The 13,528-nt window shown below is 35.9% G+C and overlaps 1 protein-coding gene, 1 non-coding gene and 1 pseudogene across 17 annotated transcripts in view; 1 reads left to right on the forward strand and 2 right to left on the reverse strand.

The window, feature by feature from the left end:
- LOC109702713 (leucine-rich repeats and immunoglobulin-like domains protein 2) overlaps window positions 1-13,528 on the reverse strand; it is a 176,055-nt gene that overhangs the window by 159,949 nt on the left and 2,578 nt on the right. For 4 of the 16 annotated variants that reach the window (XR_012439919.1, XR_012439918.1, XR_012439917.1 and 1 more), the window contains exon 3: window positions 3,826-3,880. The exons of the other annotated variants lie outside the window; for them this stretch is intronic. The gene's annotated coding sequence lies outside the window, so the exon portion shown is untranslated. The remainder of the gene's footprint in view (window positions 1-3,825; window positions 3,881-13,528) is intronic. 16 annotated transcript variants of the gene reach the window in all.
- Window positions 275-347, reverse strand: Trnag-acc (transfer RNA glycine (anticodon ACC)). Its single transcript has one exon. It is a non-coding gene; the product is annotated as a tRNA-Gly (tRNA).
- LOC109702714 (SCL-interrupting locus protein pseudogene) lies at window positions 10,525-12,523 on the forward strand (annotated as a pseudogene).

Raw genomic sequence — 13,528 nt, forward strand, 5'->3', positions numbered from 1 at the left:
TTCATTAAAAAATAAAATAAAATAAAATTAGACCTTTAATAACACAAGTTGTAATAAAAATAAAACTAAAATCCTGATAGAAGACATCATGTGAAAAGCAAAACTTTTGGAAGTACTGAGAATTTACTTGTGCTTTAAGGGAAGAAGGTGTGACAGAGTCCATTCCTTGTCCCAAATCCAATGTCCCACTCTTCTGTAACAAGCATGTGCAGTTGAGTGTATTTCCCAGGCTCCCCTGTTTTGTGAGAGACTAAGTGTCTTTGTTCTTTATTTTTGGTGGTACTGAGGTTTGAACTCAGGGCCTCATGCTTGGTAGGCAGACACTCTACCACCTGAGCCACCCCACCAGTCCATTTTTTGTGTGCTAGGTATTTTTGAGATAGGTTCTTACAAACTATTTGTCAGGGCTAGCTTCCAACCTCTGTTTTCCTGATCTCTGCCTCCTAAGTAGCTAGGATTATAGGTGTTTCAAAAAATAAGGAAAGAGAAAAGCTAACTGGAGTAGAAAGGAGGAAGGGAGGGAGGAAATGAGGGAAGAAGGAAAGAAGCAAGGAAAATTAGAGCCAACCTAGTGTCCACTAACAAGAGAATAGGTTGATGTAATAGCACCAAAGATAAATCTGAAAACTTAATTGCAAATACAGAAAAGCAAACTGCTAAAAATAAGTACAGTGTGTCCAAAGACACAAAGTTCAAAGTAAGCAAAAAAGAACTAGGTAGTAGATAGACAATAAAAACATGAAGAGAAATTACAAACAGTAAGTTCAAAAATGTTCTTGCCTCTATGGAGAGAGCAAAGAAGGGAAATGAAAAGATGAGGACGTGTGTGTGTGTGTGTGTGTGTGTGTGAGAGAGAGAGAGAGAGAGAGAGAGAGAGAGAGAGAGAGAGAGAGAGAGAGAGAGAGAGAGAGAACTGCTTTGGATTGTCTTGGTGGAGGCATATGGGCCTCCAGTGGCGGGAGCAGACTCCCATGAAAGACGTCTATCATGTTCTTAAGAGCTTATGAACAGTCTATCTACAATTCACTTTGGTCTCCTTCCTTCTCTATGGTGTAACTTTTTCAAGTTTTCCTTAAACACAGAGCAATGTCTCCTAAACTGCATCAAGAATCAGAATCCCCTGGAGGGCCTGTCATCACAGGTCACTGAGAAGGTCCTCAGTAGGTCTAGAGTGGGACTGGAGAAATTGCATTTCTAAGTTCCTAGGTGACCTTAAGGGGCTGCTCCATTCACAACACTCTCATGTTGGGTGCTCTGTTGTTGTTTTGAGGGTTGTTTTGTGTGTGTGTGTGTGTGCAACTGGGGGATTTGAACTCAGGGCTTCAGGCTTGGAAAGCAGGCACTCTTCAGGCTTGATGAGGAGTAAGAGGAGGATACAGGATTACAGGATACAGGATTCACAGGAGTCTTGATAGCTGTATGCATTGCAAATAACTTTTTTCAAAAATTTGTGACTTGAATACTAAGTTTCTTAATTGTCTTCTGATAAACAGATGCTGTAATAAAAGTCCAATCTCAAAGTTTTCCTTTTATAGTTTTGCAAAAACAAATAAGCACAGATGAACAAAAACCTTGTGGACCTGCAAGGCATAAAATATTTTCTCTCTGGCCCTTTTTGAAAAATTAAAGGTAACCCTGCAGTAATGAGTTGAAAAATGGTAGCAATTCAGAGGTCTCTCTACTTGCTGTAGCTGGTGCCCAACAGTCAAGATATCCATAAAATATCTGCTTGAAGATATCTATAAGTAAATATTGGAATGCTGAGTCCAGGCACCAACTGCTTTAGTCTCTTATATTATGATCTTGCATGGTGGATGAAATAGCAGAAAGAAGCTGTCTCACTTTTTCTTCCCAAATTCTATAAAATGTATCTAAGCAGAGAGACCTAATTTACATACAGAAGTCTAACTTCAAAGGAATAAAAACTGCACTTTTGAACTCCCCTGGTTTCCAAATCAAAGTGTAGGAATAAAATTGGAAGAGTCAACCCAAGTATCTGCTATATCTCCCAAGCAGCTTTACTATTCCAAGTATTTTTTCAAACATTTGATACTATTTAGCAAAGTAAATATTTTCATACTGCCTGTTGTTAGATTATTACTTGTAATAAAGTAGCAATAATGACACACTTTTCAATAGGTCAGTAATAAGCACTTTACATCATTTACTTACTTTTATAACTGACGTATGAAATAGGTATAATTATTACCCCCACTTAAACGGAGGAAATTGAGCCAAAGCACAGTTTGCCCACATTTTCTGGAGTGTAAATGTGGAGTTGGGTTCAAGATCAAGTATTTCTGAGCAAACATTTCTTAGTGCATCTTATCATGTGTAATCCTATGCTTGAGTAAGGTTAAGAATACGAGATGGGGGTGAAAATATAAGCAAAAATGTTTCTCTACACCAAACACACTGAATCCTAAACAGAGTTAGGCTTACAGGTCAGTGGGATTAACATCACTCTGAAGAGTCTAACATTCACATATTTAATTTAATTTGCAGTGCTGGGGTTTGAACTCAGAGCCTACAACTTGAGCCACTCTGCCAGCCCTTTTCTGTGCTGGGTTTTTTTGAGATAAGGTCTCCTGAACTATTTGCTAGCTTTGAACCATGATCCTCCTGATCTCTGCCTCCTGAGTTGCTAAGTGTACAGGTGTGAGCCACTGACACCTGGCTCATTCACATATTTATTAATTAATTAATGATTCCACACTTGTATCTAGACACTGTTAGGCTCTGGGGAAATTAAGACTCTATTCCTTCTAAATGGCAAGACAGAAACAATCACAACATAATAACTGTAATTATTGTCTGGCAAGCAATTTGATTACATTCCTACTATAGTGTCCCTTATAGACTTATAATAATATTTATAATTAGCCTGAAATGTACAGACTAGTGCACATATGGGAAATGTTTAACAATATTTAGTTACTAACAGCTAGTTGCTTGCTTTAAAATTTGACTTTGTTGAGGCATAGTTGGTATTTAGTAACATATACTAATTTTAAATGTACAGTGTGACAAGCTTTGAAAAAAGTACACAACCGTGAAGCCACTCTCACATTCTGACTTTAATTGTGCATCAGGATTCCATTCTTTTTGTGTGTGTAGTAGTACTTCATTGCATGGAGATGCCATAATTTTTAAATGAATTTTCTGTTGGAGAACATTTGGGTTGTTTCCAGTTTGGGGCTGTTATAAATAAAACTGCTACAAACACTGGTGGATAAGTCTTTTTTTGGAAAATTTTCATTTCTGTAGATTAAAAGAGAAGGATCTTAGCCTGTCTTGTACTGCTACAACAAAATGCTGGGACTTAGAAATTTAGTAATTTTGTTATTTTATTAGCATATATTAATGTCCAAAGGGGTATCATTGTGGTATGTCCATACACACATACAATGTACTTGATCACCCCCATTTAATACTCTTTCTTATTTTCCCCCTTCCTTTTTTGGAAGTGCTGAGGTTTGAACTCAGGAATCGCACTTGCTAGGAAGGTGCTCCATCAATTAAGCCATATCTTCATTTATTTTTAATGGGTTTCACCATTGTATTCTCATATGTGCATATAAAGTACTTTGATCATATTCACCTCTTCTTTTGCCCTCTCCTCTTTTGCTGGTCCTTTCCAAAACAGTCCCCCATCTACACTCATGTCTCTCTTTTTTACTTTAAAAATTTTTTTTAATTTTTTGTAGCACTGGGGTTTGAATTCAGGGCCTCATGCTTGCTAGACAGGTGCTCTATCACTTGAGCCCTCATGTCTATTTTTTTAAGGCCTAAATTCTGCCTGTGGGAGAAAGCATGCATACTTACCTTTTTGAGTCTGGTTTCTTTTGCTTAATATTATGATCCTGTTCAACCCATTTTCCTGCAAATGACATAATTTCATTCTTCATTATAGCTGAGTAATATGCCATTGTGTATATGTACCACGATTATTTAGTCATTGGTTGCTGGGCACCTAACTAATTCCACAGCTTGAATGCTGACTACTGCCTGTAACTTAACATTCCTTTGGATATATATATACCCAGGAATGGTATAGCAGGATTATATGCTATTTTGATTTCTACTTCCTTGAAGAACCTCCATGCTGATTTCCATAGTAGAAACAGGGTAAAATGTCCCTTTTTCATCGCATCCTCATCAAGATTTGTTATTGTTAATTTTCTTGATGACAGCCATTGTGACTACAGTGTTGCTTTGATTTGTATTTCCTTTATGGCTAAGAATACTGAACATTTCTTCATGTGTCTATTAGCCATTTGTACTTGTTTTGAGAAGTGTTTAATTCATCTGCCAGTATATTAATTGAGTTACTTATTCTTTTGGTGTTTTATTTTCTGAGCTCTTCATATATTCTGAATATTAATCCCTTGTCAGACAAATACCTGGCAAAGATTTCCCCCCATTCTGTAGGCTGTCATCACACTGATAATTGTTTTCTTTGATGTGTAGGAGCTTTCTAATTTGATACAATCTCATTTGTTAATTCTTACTCTTATTTCTTGCATTATTGAAGTCCTATTCAGAAAGTCATTGCTGGCTCTTAAGGTACAGGTATTGCTCTTAAGCTACCTTGCTCAGAGCCCACTCTCCCCACTTCCTTGTTCTCTCTTTCAATAAAATTCTACTACTACTTTCCAAAAAAAAAGTTGTTGCCTATGCCTATATCTACAAGTATTTTTCCTATTTTATTCTTCTAGCAATTTCAAAGTTTTAGGTCTTACATTAAGGTATTTGATCATGTTGAATTGAATTTTGTATAGGTTGGGAAATAGAGATCTAGTTTTTGTTGTGTACATATGGATATTCAGTTTTCCCAACTGCATTTGCTGAAGAGTCTGTCTTTTTTATATATTTATATATAGAAAGAGGCTGTCTTTTGGCTCCTTTGTCAAAAATCAGATGTTTGTAGCTGTGTGAATGTATTTCTGGATACTCTATTCTATTCCACTGGTGTATGAGTGTTGTGTCAGTACCATTGTGCTTTTGTTACTGTGGCTGTGTATAATTTGAAGATAGGTATTATGATACCTCCACCATTGCTCTTTTTTGCTTAGGATTACTTTGGTTATTCTGGGTCTTTTGTGCTTCCAAATGAATTTTAGGATAGAGTTCCTATTTCTATGAAGAATGTCATTGGAATTTTGATGGGGATTACAATGAATCTTCCATAGGTATAGATTGCTTTCATAGGTATAGCCATTTTCACAACAGTGATTCTGTTGATCCATGAACATGGGATGTCTTTCATCTTCTATTGCCTTCTTCAATTTCTTTCTTCAACATTTTATGATTTTCATTGTAGAGGTCTTTCACTTCCTTAGTTAGGTTTAATTCCTAGATATTTTCTTTTGAAGCTATTGGGAATGCAATTGTGTTTCTGATTTTCAGTCTGTTTGTTACTGATGTATAGAAAAAACTGCCTATTTTTGCATGTCGATTTTATATCCTGCTACTTTACTGAAGGCGTTTATTAGACTTGAGCTTTTGGTGGATGCATTAGGGTCTTTTAAGTATAGGATATCATTTTCAAATAGGGATAATTTGATTTCTTCCTTTTCTATTTGTGTGCCTTTTATTTCTTTCCCTTGCTTATTGCTCTAAGAATTCACACACTATGTTGAATAAAAGTGGGGAGCATTGACACCTTGTCTTGTTGCTGATGTAAGAGGAATTGGTTTCAGTTTTTCGTTGTTTACTATGGTATTGGATATAGGTTTATCATAGACATCCTTTATGTGTTAATGTATGTTCCTTCTATACCTAGTTTCTTCAGGAATTTTATCATGAATAGATGTTGGATTTGGTCAAAGGTCTTCCTGCATGCATTGAGATGATCATGTGACTTCCTTTATTCTGTTAACATGCTATATTACATTTATTGATTTATGTATGATGAACCAACCTTGCATCCTTAGAATGAAACCAACTTGATCTTTCAGGTTGGTGCATGGTCTTTTTAATGTATTGTTGAATTCAGTTTGTAAGTATTGAGAATTTTTGTATTTATGTTCATCAAGGAAATTGTTCTATATTTTTGTTGTGTTAATTTCTGCCTTGATCTTTATTATTTATATATTACTATCTATTACTTTTGAGTTTGGTTTGTCCTTGTTTTGTTAAGAGCTTGAGTTCTAACATCATACTTAATGGAGAGAAACTGAAACCATTTCCCCTAAAATCAGGAATGAGGCAAGAGAGGCCACTATACCCACTCCTATTCAGCATAGCCCTTGAATTCCTAGCCAGAGCAATAAGGCAAGAAACAGAAATAAAAGGAATTCAAGTAGGTAAAGAAACTGTCAAACTATCCCAATTTGCAGATGACATGATCCTATACCTCAAAGACCCAAAAAACTCTACCCCAAAACTCCTAGACACCATAAACAGTTTCAGCAAGGTGGCAGGATACAAAATCAACCTACAAATATCAGCTTTCTTATACACCAACAATTAACAAATTGAGAAAGAATAAATGGAAAAAATTCTATTTATAATAGCCTCAAAAAAATCAAATACCTAGGAGTAAACTTAACAAAGTATGTGAATGACCTCTAGAAGGAAAAGTATAAAACTCTAAAGACAGAGATTGAGGAAGACTACAGAAGGTGGAAAGATCTGTGTTCATGGATTGGTAGAATCAACATAGTAAAAATGGCTATACTACCAAAAGCAATCTATATGTTCAATTCAATTCCCATCAAAATCCCAATAACAGAGATTGAAAAATCTACCCTAAAACTCATTTGGAAGCACAAGAGGCCATGAATAGCCAAGGCAATGCTCAGCATTGCCCGACTTCAAACTATATTACAAAGCAATAGCAATAAAAACAGCATGGTACTGGCACAAAAACAGATAATGAAGACCAGTGGAACAGAACAGAGAACTGGATATGAATCCACACAGCTATGCCCACCTTATTTTTGACAAGGTGCCAAAAACATACAATAGAAAATAGACAGCCTCTTCAACAAATGGTGCTGGGAAAAGTGGTTATCTGCTTGCAGAAAACTGAAACTAGATCCATGTTTATCACCCTGTACTAGTATCAACTCAAAATGGGTCAAAGACCTTAATAACAGACTTGAAACTCTGAATCTACTACAGAAAAGAGCAGGGAATACTCTCGAAGCAGTAGGTATAGACAAGGACTTCCTCAATAGAACCCCAGCAGCTCAGCAACTAAGAGAACAGATAGACAAATGGAACTATGAAATTAAAAAGCTTCTGCACAACAAAAGAAATGGTCTCTAAACTGAAGAGACCATGCACAGAGTGGGAGAAACTATTTACTAGCTATGCATCAGACAAAGGTCTGATAATCAGAATATACAGGGAGCCCAAAAAACTAAACTCCCTCCAAATCAATGAACCAATAAAGAAATGGGCAACTGAACTAAACAGAACTTTTTCAAAAGAAGAATTTCAAATGGCCCAAAAACACATGAAAAAATGCTCACCATCTCTGGCCATAAAGGAAATGCAAATCAAAACCACACTAAGATTCCACCTCACCCCTGTTAGAATAGCTATCATCAAAAACACCACCAACAACAAATGTTGGAGAGGATGTGGGGGAAAAGGAACCCTCATGCACTGCTGGTAGGAATGCAAACTAGTACAACCACTCTGGAAAACAATATGGAGGATTCTTTAAAAAAAAAAAAAACTAAGATTAGATCAGCCATATGATCCAGCAATCCCACTCCTAGGGATATACCCAAAGGAATGCGACTCAGGTTACTCCAGAGGCACCTGCATACCCATGTTTATTGCAGCACTATTCACAATAGCTAATTTATGGAAACATCCAAGATGCCCTACTACTGATGAATGGATTAAGAGAATGTGGTATTTATACACAATGGAATTTTACTCAGCCATGAAGAAGAATGAAATCTTATCATTCGCAAGTAAATGGATGGAACTGGAGAACATCATCTTAAGTGAAGTTAGCCAGGCTCTGAAAGCCAAAAATCATATATTCTCCCTCATATGCGGACTTTAGATCTAAAAGAAATGCAATAATATTATTAGACATGGGTCACATGCTAAGGGGAGGTCACAAACAAGAGGAATAGGGAAAGGTAGGAAACCCAAAACTTGAAAGTGTTTGACATGCCCACTGCAGAGGAGCTAATATAGTAATCTTAAAATGACAGAGGTCACTATGGGAAGGTGACTGGGAAGTAGTGAAGAGGTCTGGTAGAGATGAATCAATTTGGGTTGTAATACACATGTGCATGGAAGCAATGCTAGGAATTTCTCTGTATAGCTTTATCTCAAACTAGCAAAGATACTATGGCTTTCTTATTATTGTTTATGTCTTCTCTTCACCAAAATTGGAGGAGAGGGCAGAGCAGGTTCTGCCTGGAAGCAAGGGGGGTGGAGGGAGAGAGAGGGGATGGGGGTAGGGAGCAGGGAGCAGGGTGGAGAAATGGCCCAAATAATGTATGCATATATGAATAAATGAAAAAAATCAAATAAAAAAGATCTAGAAGTCAGAATACTTCAGATACAATAAGCACCCAGGTCTTTATTTATAAACACCATTCACCATTAAATGGAATGTAAGGTCCTTAGAAAAATAGCTGACTCTAGGTCTGAGACAGGAAAATTCTGAAATCAGAATTTTGGAGTACTATATTGAACCAGAAAGCAAAGATGTGCTCAGAGATGACTAGGGACTTGACATCTTCACTTCCCTCTAGAGGTTTTTAGAAACATTTCTTTACATAGAATTCTTAAGTTTCACAAGGACTAGTCTAAGTTTAAAGTTGTCTTCATCCATTTTGCTGGGCTCCAAAACTCTTCAATCTAAAGACACAGATTATTTCCAGAGCACAATGAAAGCTTCTATTATTTATTATGATTTCTTCATTCATGGTATTATATTTTGTATGATTTGGAATATTTCAGTGTTAGACCAATTTGAGCTTGTTGCTCTGCCTTTTTTCTGCCTCATTTTATGGTTTATTGTTGTGCTGGGTGGGAGTACATTGTAACATTTACAAAGTTTCTTACAATGTATCAAATATATCAAACTTGAATTAAAAAAAGAAAGAATGTACTAGTGAGTAGTAGAAAGGTGATTTTTTATATCTGTCAATAAAGTTTTATGTTTTTTTAAAAAAAGAGTTTGGGGTCCACTTTTAGGTCATTTTAGATCTCTCTCTGATTTTTTAATGTAGGCACTCATAAATATAAGCTTTCTTCTTAGCACTGCCTTTTCTGTGTTCCAAAGGTTCTGTATTTTGTCTTTTTGTTCTCATTTGATTCTAGGAAATTTTTGATCTTCCATTCCTCTATTTCTTTGATGACACACTGATCATTCAAAAGTGTATCATTCAAGATTAGGTAATTTGTAAACAACAAATTTATTTCTTACAGTTCTGGATACCAGGAAATCCAAGATCCAGACACTGGCATCTAGTATCTGGTGAGCGATTCTTTGCTGTGTCATCACATGGCAAGAGATAGAAGGGCAAGGGACAGCCAAAAGCTGCATGAAACCTCTTCAAACAAGAGGCTTAATCCCATAAATGAGGACAGGGCCCTCATGGCCTAATCACCTCTTAAAAGCTCCACTTTGTAAATATTACATCTGAATTTTGGAGGGGTACATTCAAACAGTAGTATACACTAAATTTATGTTTAACTTATGGGAAAGTGACAAACTTTTTTTACATGACTTTTCTATTTTATATTCCCACCAGAATTAATTTAGGGTTTTATGTGGCCTGTATTTTCAGCAAGAATTCATACTACTATTTTTAATTTGATCCATTTTAGTGGGTATGTTGTGATACCTCATTGATAATTTTAACTTAACATTTTCATAATCACTAAACATTTTGAGTGTTTGCAAATACTTGTTATCCATTCATATATCATCTTTTTGGGAATTATTTTCTTTTTTCCCTCGTTAAAATTTTTCCTTGTAATATTTTATTGTATTTTTTTACAAGAGTTTGTAAGATATACACATTGAAACATTTTTTTTCTGGTTTCTGTCTTACCTTTCCATTGTCCTCACAGTGTCTTGAAAAGACACAAAATTTTTTTTCCCTTTATGGGTATGTTATTTGTCAAGTAACACTAGCTGAAAAGAATGTCCTTTAATCATTTAATTGCATTAATATGATTGTTGAAAACCACTGATCATTTGTAGGTTTATTTTTGGACTCTGAAACCTTTTCAAAATTGTTTTAACTATTTTCCATTCTTTGTATTTATTCACAAATTCTAGAATCAGCTTATCACTTTTTATAAAAAAGCTTTTGGAATTTAGATTGTTATTCATTTCCTTTCTAGATCAAATTAGACAGAAATGATATTTTAACCATATTGAGGCTTCCAATCTGTATAGATGATATATCTTTATTATGTTTTGAAAATTTTCTTTCAACATTTTTTTGCTTTTTAGTGTTAGGTCCTGCACATAGCTAGTTATATTTTATCACTAAATATTTCATGCTTTATGTAATTGTAAATGGTATTAAATTTTGTTTTCCAATTGTTGTTAGTATACAGAAATATAACTGATTTTTATATTAATTTTGTATCTGGCAACCTTGCCAAATATACTCATTAATTCAAGTAGCTTGCCTGTAGATTCCTTAGGATTTCTATGTACATCAATCACCATGTCATTTGAGAGTAAGTTGTTTGCTTCTTGCCTACATATATTTCCCTGACTAGACATGAAGTATAATATTGGACACAAGTGGTGAGAACAGACATTCTCACCTTGTTCCAAATCTTAGTTGGGAACATATTTAGTTTTTCACTATTATGACTGTTAGATTTAGATTTTATGCAGATGGATATGCAGATTTACTAATACTTTTCTTTGAGCTTTAATGTTAATGTCTTTTAAGGAACATTTCCTTTATGGTGTGATAATTCACTGGTAATTTTAACTTAATTTATTGGTATACATTATTGGTTTGTAATGTAACTTATACTGATATCTCCTAAATATTGGTAGTTTACTTTGCTCCTGTTGTCATTGTCATGATCATATTCAATGTAGTCCAATAAATATAGAAGGGTACATGGAAGACCTCCAGTCTGAAGTCCTTCAAAAGCATTCATTATTTCACCCAAACGGATGTCTAGGTATTAACTATGGGTTCTATTCTCCAAGTAATCCTACAGCCTTGAGACCTTGGGGAGGCATGGGAAGTTGTTCTTCCATCAGCGATGTTGAACTGTCACATATGGCAGGACCTTCACATGTGGACTCATGTAAACCATAGTCTTGTGCAGTGCCCATGCACATATCCAAGACTGGGTTAGAAAATGAAATGATGGGATTATTCCAGATGTATATCAGTTAATCACAGAGCAAGACAGAGAGCTGAAACTACTTCAGGTGCAGATTCGGTTTTTATGAGAAGAACAGTCTCTGAAGCCTGGTTACCCTAAGACAACCATTATTGAAGACAAGGTGTAAGCTACAAGACAAATGGAGCTGGATTTCATGTAACTACAGTATTCCTCTGGCTTGTACATGAGAAAAAATGTAAGCATTGCTGTGAGCACAGGTTCTAGCTTGTTTTGGAACCTAGCATTTGATGATTAAGACCCTGATCTCAGATGAAGCAAGGTGACACCAAGATTTCCAGTGAGATCATTAATTTTTCATATGACATTAATAATGAAATTAAAAGTCCTCCAGGAAGTGTGTCTACATTAAAAGCAGCTGACTGTGGGCTGGAGAAGTACCCCAAGTGGTTAAAGCAAGTGTGAAACTCTGAGTTCAAACCCCAGTGCCTCTCCCCCAAATATATATAAGTATATACACACACACACACACACACATATAACCAATACATACATTTATATGTATATAACTAATACATATATTTGGTTAAGGGTGGAGGGCATGGCTCACATGGCAGAACACCTGCCTTGTAAGCATGAAGCCCAGTATCACCAAAAAAATTTTGCAAATTAAAAGCAGTTGATAGTCCCAATTTTGAGAAAAATAACATTGGTCTGGAAGAATTTAATCAGCTACTTTCTGAATCCAACAGCTCTTCTTCAAAGGTTAGAAATGAAACTTATATGTTTGTGTTCTTTCTGAATGCCCTGCTGGCAGAGTGTGCATATGAACTTACAACAGGGGGTACCAATGGCAACACTGAAATAGCATGGGAACCAAAATTTTAGTAGAAATGGAATCCTTGTTTCATCAACCATCACATAACTGGAAAATTTTCTGGGATTTATTGAGTCAAGTGAACCACCTACTAAGGAACTCCTTCAAAGAAATTGGGCAGCCATCTACCAAAGGAGTAGTTATCAGTCATAAATGAACCAGACTCTAAGGTATTTAACCTACAAAGAATCCCATCCACCACCAATTCAGGACTGCTGGACAAAGATTGTGTCCTTTTCTCTTTTTTAGTACTGGGTTTTGAACTCAGGGCCTCATGCTTGCTAGGAAGGTGTTCTACCAACTGAGCCACTCCACCAGCCAAAGATTGTGTTCTAATCCAACTCTTTTTTTTTTTTTTTTGGTAGTACTGGGATTTCAACTCAGGTCCTTGAACTTGTTAAGCAAGTATTCTACTACTTGTGCCATGTCTTCAGACATTAATGCAACTCTTAAGTAATTAAGAACACTGGGTGTAAAAATTGATTCTCCTTCTAAAGTTAAGAAAAATGCACATTAAGTGGATCATGCATGTGTTGGCATGCATCAATCTGGAAACTACATGCCATTTGTTAATGCCTACATGAGTGGTTTAAGCCCTACCAGTGTGGATTTGAGCATGGAGGCAAATGCCATAGAAATATTTAAATTAAAGCCAGTGGTCACAATGTCTCTCATTTCATCAAACAAAAATGACAGTGACTCATCCTATCTATCTATCAATACATGTATTTATCTTTTTTGGGGGGGTGGAACTGGGGTATGATCTCAGGGCTTTGTGATTGCAAGGTAGGCTTTCTTCAGCTTAAGCCATGCCTCCAGCCTCCAGTCCTATTCAGATGACAGAAACATAGTAGGGTTTAGCTTAATTTCACAAATCAACATGTCATGTGGACATGCACACAAAATATGCCACTTGAGAAATACAACAAGTGAAGTTGTAAACAAAGGCAACACAGCAAAACAGCAACACAGCCTTCTTATTAAAACTGAAGCCAAGTCCTGCAGAGAAACTCCAAACTGGAAAAGTAGAGCTTAACATTTTGAGAGAGAAAATAAAAGGGATATTCCAATTTTGCTTGAAAGTTTGCAACCTTCTGAAACTTTAAAACAAATGAATAGGACAAATTTCACTAGACACCTTTTTAGATGTAAAGCATCACAGACAATAGCCAAAATTATTTTAAGCCTTTAATTTTCTCCCTTCCTATATGAGGGCTGAGTGCCTCTTGCAGGTACTTATGGAAGCCAGAATCTTTTGGTAGTTTTGGAAATGCAAATCATTGTAGGACTCAATCTGTTTCTTGGGAGCAACTGGTTACAAATTGCTGAACAGTGACTTGA

Source organism: Castor canadensis, chromosome 12, assembly GCF_047511655.1.
Source record: "Castor canadensis chromosome 12, mCasCan1.hap1v2, whole genome shotgun sequence".
Classification (NCBI taxonomy): Eukaryota; Metazoa; Chordata; class Mammalia; order Rodentia; family Castoridae; genus Castor; species Castor canadensis.